This window comes from Calypte anna, chromosome 1 (assembly GCF_003957555.1).
Source record: "Calypte anna isolate BGI_N300 chromosome 1, bCalAnn1_v1.p, whole genome shotgun sequence".
In the NCBI taxonomy this organism is placed as follows: domain Eukaryota; kingdom Metazoa; phylum Chordata; class Aves; order Apodiformes; family Trochilidae; genus Calypte; species Calypte anna.
Genome location: NC_044244.1, coordinates 170,992,337 through 170,999,220, shown reverse-complemented (window position 1 = coordinate 170,999,220; position 6,884 = coordinate 170,992,337).

Below are 6,884 nucleotides of genomic sequence, written 5' to 3'. Positions count from 1 at the left end.
AGAGGGAGGAGAGGGAGGAGAGGAGGGAGAGAGAGGAGAGGGAGGAGAGGAGAGGAGAGGAGAGGAGAGGAGAGGAGAGGAGAGGAGAGGAGAGGAGAGGAGAGGAGAGGAGAGGAGAGGAGAGGAGAGAGAGAAGAGAGAGAAGAGAAGGAGAAGAGAAGAGAAGAAGAGAAGAGAAGAGAAGAGAAGAGAGAGAAGAGAAGAGAAGAGAAGAAAGAGAAGGAAGAGAAGAGAGGAAGAGAAGAGAAGAGAAGAGAAGAGAAGAGAAGAGAAGAGAAGAGAAGAGAAGAGAAGAGGAAGAGAAGAGAAGAGAAGAGAAGAGAAGAGAAGAGAAGAGAAGAGAAGAGAGAAGAGAAGAGAAGAGAAGAAAAAATTCTTTAGCTAAATATTGTTTTTATTTTATGTCAAACTTATCTATAGGACTTTGTGTGGGCAGGAGGTTAATTTGGGTTTTGGCCAAGAAACATCTCCCAAAGGTTTCAAGTGACTTAGAAACAAAGAAAATGCATTCTGAAAGGTTACAAACCTCCACCACTCCTTACCCACTTTTGTTGTGACACTAGTTTGGGCCTTAGTGAATCCCCTGAGTCATCATCCGTGATTCTCTCCAGCATCCTTGCTGGCTGCTCCCTGTGACCACTTTGCTTGGAAATATTGCCTCCAGAGGGTAAGGAAGAATTTGCTGCTTTGCTTTTGCAGCTGAAGAAGCCTCCCTGACCATTCATGCCAGATCACCAAGGATGGAGCTGGAATCATGATGACAAAGGTTTTTTTTCTAGCGCTGCCATGCTTATTCCTGTCCCTGGCTTCCCACTCCCACTCCCTCCTCTTCCTCTCCAGTGCATCAGGGCAGCAGCCCCAATGTGCTCTGTGCCACAGGAGAGAATGGGATGCCTTTGTAAACTGGTATAAGGACTTCAGAGGGCTCATGAAGGGCAAGAGGGTTTTCCCAGTTTCCAAGCACTTTGGCCTACAGATGTAGTGCAGCTCCCCTCAGGAAGCTGCTTGGAAAGAATCTGATAAAAGCTAAATCAGAGCTAGAGGTCCTCTGAGTCCCACCATTACTTTCATTCTTTCATACTACTACTCTTCTGCACCATCTTGGTACCTCATCAGCCAACCCTGCCTGGTCTATCTCTTTTGGCGACTGAATGTTTTTCTTGCCCCAGCTTCAAGACAGCCCCTGGGGTTGGTTCACATTATTATCAGTATGGAGCAGACCAAAGAGAACGGGGATGAAACCCAAAAAGATGATCAGTACTGATGGCAAGAAGCATCTTTAAGCTTACACCAAATAAACAGCCAGACTATGACCCCCAAGCACAGCAAAAGCCAGGGGATCTGCCAGAGCTCAGCTCCAGCAGTGCTCGTGGCTCTCAGCCTCCCTGCAGCACATCTGCAGACACCAGGAAGATGAACTCAGCACAGCTAAACCCTGCAGCCCTGAGTGCTCACCTCCTCCAGGCAATGCCCATTCGCTGGGACCTTCACCAAACCCTGCATGCAGCCCACTGAAATTTGCTGCTGGGGTGACACATGCCCCTCAGACCCAGTTCAGGGGACCCTTCGAGTCTGACTGACAATGTCAGGATAGACATATAAGAGGAGAGTGTTTGGGAAGAAAGGCAGGAGGTGAGTTTGTGGGACTTTGTATCTGCAGTCTTGTCGATGTGTGTGTTGAAATCTCCCAGGATGACAAGTCAGGGTATTTCATCACCATTGTCAACAAGGTATCAGTGAACTCCTTGATGAACCCTTTAGTCTGTAGAGGTCTGTAAATGAGCATAAAATACTATGTTAGCTTTGGCTCAGGTTTCTATTGTCAGATGAATGAATTCAAACCTTACTCTCAGCCTCGATTAGAGCTGCCAAATCCCACTCAGAGGAACTATCTGGGGCAGCAAACTGCTTTATCAAACCCCTGTGCCCCTGCACTTAACTGAACTATTTGCCAAGTGCTGCAGAACATCTCCTTTTTTTGCAGAAAAGACTGTGCACACCCCAGGGGGGTGCACAAACAAAACAAATGCTTTCTGACCTTGTTCACCAAGTGACAGGCAGAGTCCCACCCTGAGGGTCAATGTATTGACTCATCAAAAGCTATCAAACTCTCCCATGATTGTAATCAAATTGCATGGGTTAGGGCTTCAGCAGCTCACCTGCAAGAACCTGGAAACATTGGACTTCTCCAGGATACATCTGGCTGCAGGATTTCTGACTGGTTGGTTTCTTCCTCACCTTGTTCTGAAGACTGTGTTGAAGTGGGTAGAAAGGGTGCTGAGAGAGCACAGAAATTGGTCTTTTGTTTTTTTGGTTTGGTTTGGCTTGGTTTGGTTTTTGTGTGGGTTTGGGGCTTTTTTTTTTGGGGGGGGGGGGGTGTCACACATGCCTTTTTCACATCTCCTGAGATAGCAGAAGTCACTTCAAACGTAACTTTTAAAATTCTATTGTCAGCTAGGAGAAACCACTGCTCCCTATATCTGTGACAGAAATCCTCTCAGAAGGACTCAGACCACTTGAGGGCAGCTTTCTGAGACCATTCAGCCTCTATTCCCATCTTCCCTACTTCTGCCCAAGGATGGTTTGGGTCCTACCCAGATCAGTTCTTGGGCCCATAGATAATGAAGCCAAGGCTAAGAATATGAGTGCCAGAGCTATCCGCAGCTCCACATGTAATCAGACAACCAGGGACACCCTTGGCTGAATGAACAAGGCAGTGCCCAAGGTAAACCCCCTTTTTGCATGCCTGTAGCACATGGGTTATATGTAAAAATAGTTGCTAGCCAGCTGCAGTGTTGTTTTGCTCACATGTGTGGGCAATGAGAACAAGTTTATTTCCAAGTCCCCTTCCTCTCGAGTCTCCCCACTTTTGATTTTTTTTTTTGTGGGTTATCCAAGGATGAAGGTTATCTGAGGACTTATTTTCAGCAACAGATATTTTTAAAGGACTGGAGGTTATCTGAGGTTTAGCTTGAAAATAACAGTACTTTGGAGAGTTTGCAGCCCCGCCTAGTATCATTTAGTTGAAGATATGCCCACATGCACAACTAGTCAATTCACCCTGGTAATTTAACAGCGTTGTTGAATTCCTCACTGATGCAATGGTTTCACTTGCTAACTTTTATAAATAACACTTTCTAAAAATCTCTGTTTACCCAGGACATCCTGGCTAACAGTGTTTTGGCACAGGTTATGCGTTCCTTCATCATTTTGTAGCAAGAACTCAGCAAAGCAATCCACACAGACATGAAGCTGTCAGCCCTCACAAAACTCCAGCTAAAAACACTGGGTAAAATCTTTCTCAATAGCACTCATCAAACCATATCCTTCTTCACCTTCAACTCTGCCCTCACTAAAAATTCAAATTCACTGTCTCAGGTTCTGTCTTCCAGGAAGCCAGTGGTCAATGGGCCAACCACCCTTCTTCCTATAGCTTTAGGTCAACTTTTAGACGTCACAGTCTATAGGAAGCTATAGGAAGAAGGGTGGTTGACAAGGGCACTCCTGGCATATTAGAACTACTTACAACAGAGTGAAAGCCTATCTGGGCTCAGAGGTTTCTTACAGGCAGATCTCGGTGTGCAGTGGGGTCCCCAAAAGACTAGGTCACTTGATAAATCTCATTACCAGCAGGTCATAAGCAATTACACATTTGTTTGGCTCCTTTTGGCTAATAAAACCCCAAAGCAATATTGGTGAAAGCAAAGAGAAACTGGAAAGACCTGTCACCCCATCTGAGAAGCTGTCACTATGCTTCCTGTCCTCCATGTCCCTGAGAAGAGGATGAGGGGGCCACACATGACAGGGGCAGCTGCCTTGTCCGACACCAGTGGGATGGGGCTGGGTCATCCTGGTGATGAGAGCCAGCTGTGCCCCAGGGCAGGTTTTACACCAGTGGGTTGTGGCATTTCACAGGCCATGGGGTGATTTGGAAGGGGCTTCTCCTGCAAGGCTTCAGGCAGCTCCAAAACCATAAAAACAACCACAAACCAGGACCCTGTGTCCCATTACCTCCACATAAGCAAACATCGGCAACCCACCCTTTCTACCAAAACCCATGTTTGCTTTTGTTTTAACGGAGCTGCTGAAGAGAGGACACCGATGTGGCTAGAAATAGCATGTTCAGAGGTCAAGAATTCAATCTGTTCCAGAGAGACCCAGCACTGGTGCTCTTGGCAGGTCTCACGCGGGGCTGCCGTCAGCCAGTCCCCAGGAATCACTCCTGCTCGCCGAGCAAGAGCCGTGCAAGTGGCCAACATTCAGGATTGGCTGCCAAAGCAGAAAAAGGTTTTGAAAACTTCAGCTCCGATCAACCTAAATCTTTTTCCTGAGGCACAAAAGGATGGGGCCAGGGGGAGAGGAAAATGTGTCCTTCACTTCTGCTTTACATCTTGCTGTTTCGTTTTCAGTGACTGGAATGAAAAGCAAAGGGAACAAAAGGTCAGGCAGGTGCTATTCCTTTCCTTTTCCAGTAGGCCAGTGGTCAAGGAGTCCAGAAGATGTGTAAACAAAATTAAATTCTTTTTCCTGTTCTTCTGACACATTCGAATTTCCCCTTCCCTGATCCGTTTCACAAGAGCGTCTTAGAAACTTTCTTCAGGGCAGTTTGAGCATGATCCACCAATCAAAGCCCTAAAGAGACCAATATAGTCTCTCTCCAGGGTATGTGATAGTGAATAGGCTCATTGGAACTGGAAATGTGGGTTCAGAGCCACTCAAATGGAACTGGAAATGGATGCCTCATGCTTTCAGCACATGCTCTATTGACTTTTTGATTGCCTGAGGGTGCTGGGACTTTACCACAAGTTTCAGGAGTGCCCCTTGCACACATGGATTTGCGATTCACTCAAGAATTACTTCAATCACATGAACAGACCATCTGGTTTCACCTTGTTTTTAAAACTTCAACTAAAACTGTAGGGAGACAATCCATCCCCAAACCCCAGTCTTTGGTCCATTGCCCTACATGCCTGAAATCTCATGACCTTGTTTGGTATAACCCTTGGGGCACCCCTGGCAGAAAGTTTGAAAGACTCTGAAGTTTGAAACCTAGAAAGACTATGAAAAGTTAAGCTTCACTGTAGCCCAGCTCTACAGGGTACTGAGTGGCATCATCTAATTGGGAGAAGCATTTGGGGGCCATTGTGTGTGATATTGGGGTCAATCAAACCCTTGCATTAGGCTCCACAGGAGAGAGGCAAAAGTACTTGGAAGAAAAAAGCCTAGGAAGTTGGTTTTCTAAAAGAAAGAGGGAAAAAAACAACAAAGTAAAACATCCTACTGAGGGCACCATAGAAAAGGATAGCATCTGCATTTTTTGTTAGCCCACAAAAAGATGAATGCAGAAGCCTTTGAGATGTGCTCTGAGGGAAATGTTCAGCATCAAGAGAGATAGTCAGAATTCCCTTTGGAAAAGATGCCATAAAGCCAAGCTCAGTGTTCAACATCTCCACACACCAGGCAGCCACCAGGAGCTCTTAACATTGTAATTCATAAAGGCTCAAAAAATAGCTCCCCTAAGTTAAAAGAACAGATCAGGCTCCAGGGGATTCCCTGTCCCTCTGAGCAGTTTGTGCTCATCTGCGTTGTTACTGTTGGCAGTGGTTATCTCATCCAAGAGAAATGAGCAGTGTTTGCAAAGAAAAAAAAGGCTTTGCCGTGCCACAGAGGGCCCGACATCAAGCAAGTTGATGGTGATTTTTCAAGGAGGGCTTATTTTTACTGCAAGATGGTAAAATGTGTGTCACTGTGAAGTGTCATGCATATACGTCACTTATAAATATTGGCGTCCCCGTGGCAAATGACCTTTGTTCCCGTGGCAATTTTGTTCAAGAGAAAAATATGTATCACTAACTCAGTATGTTTTCTTAGAGTGTAATGCTTACATTAGCATAACAGTGTCTTACAGCATCACTGCAGCTCAGCTTGTGTCAGCATTTCCATTACAACCAAACCTCTTCATGACTGTTTGGATGAAGCAGGATCTGTGAAGGACTGTTTAGGGGCTGACTTTCAGTCTTGATTTTGAAAGCATTTGTTTTTGTTAAATCAGAAGGTGGCCAGGCTTCTTGGCCTCACATTTCATCCATCATGACTTAAATCCTATTCTGGGCAGTGGTGGTTGTTGTGGATGTGATTATAGCTATCTTTTCATAACCAAGAAAAAAACCTTGCCAAATAACATGATTTTAGCATGAGTTTTGCAGTGTGCATTGCTGTTCCTAAACACCTAATTCTTGGCTTTTGTGAACTTCTGAGAAACTCCTATTGAACTTTTTTTTTATTTGTTTGTTGCTGTGTTTGGAAAAAAAAGGAAAAAAAAGCAAAAAGCGATTTCTGAGAGAAGCCAGGACACAAGAACTTTAAAGATTCTCATACCCCAAGTCAAACATAAGACCTGCCAAAAAAACTTACTTTAATTAATATTTTCATCCTATAAGTTTTAATAGCTATGGGCTGAATTAAGCTTATATATATAAGATATAGATGCATAAATATTGTATTTATGTATATATTCAGGGTTACATATAAATAAATGCATTTCACTAATAGTTTCAACCTTATAACCTTCAGAGGTTATAGGCCCATGGCAAGATTCATGACATTCAACAAAATAAACTGGCAGTGTTAACAGTGTACTTAACAAGCAGAAAACTCAGAAAACCCTCCAGTCCAACCCACATAACAACTGTAATTTAATCAGGGATTCTGGCTTGCAACATGATTACAAGTTACAGAAAGGACAGAAGTTACATCCAGGGTAGGCCAGGGTTTTTTCTGGGTTTGAGTACTATGCACGTATTTAACAAAGAGACAGTCCAGTTTTAGGAGTGTTTATGGACAGACAGCTCAGACAACTAAAATTCAGGGAAGGATAAGAGGGT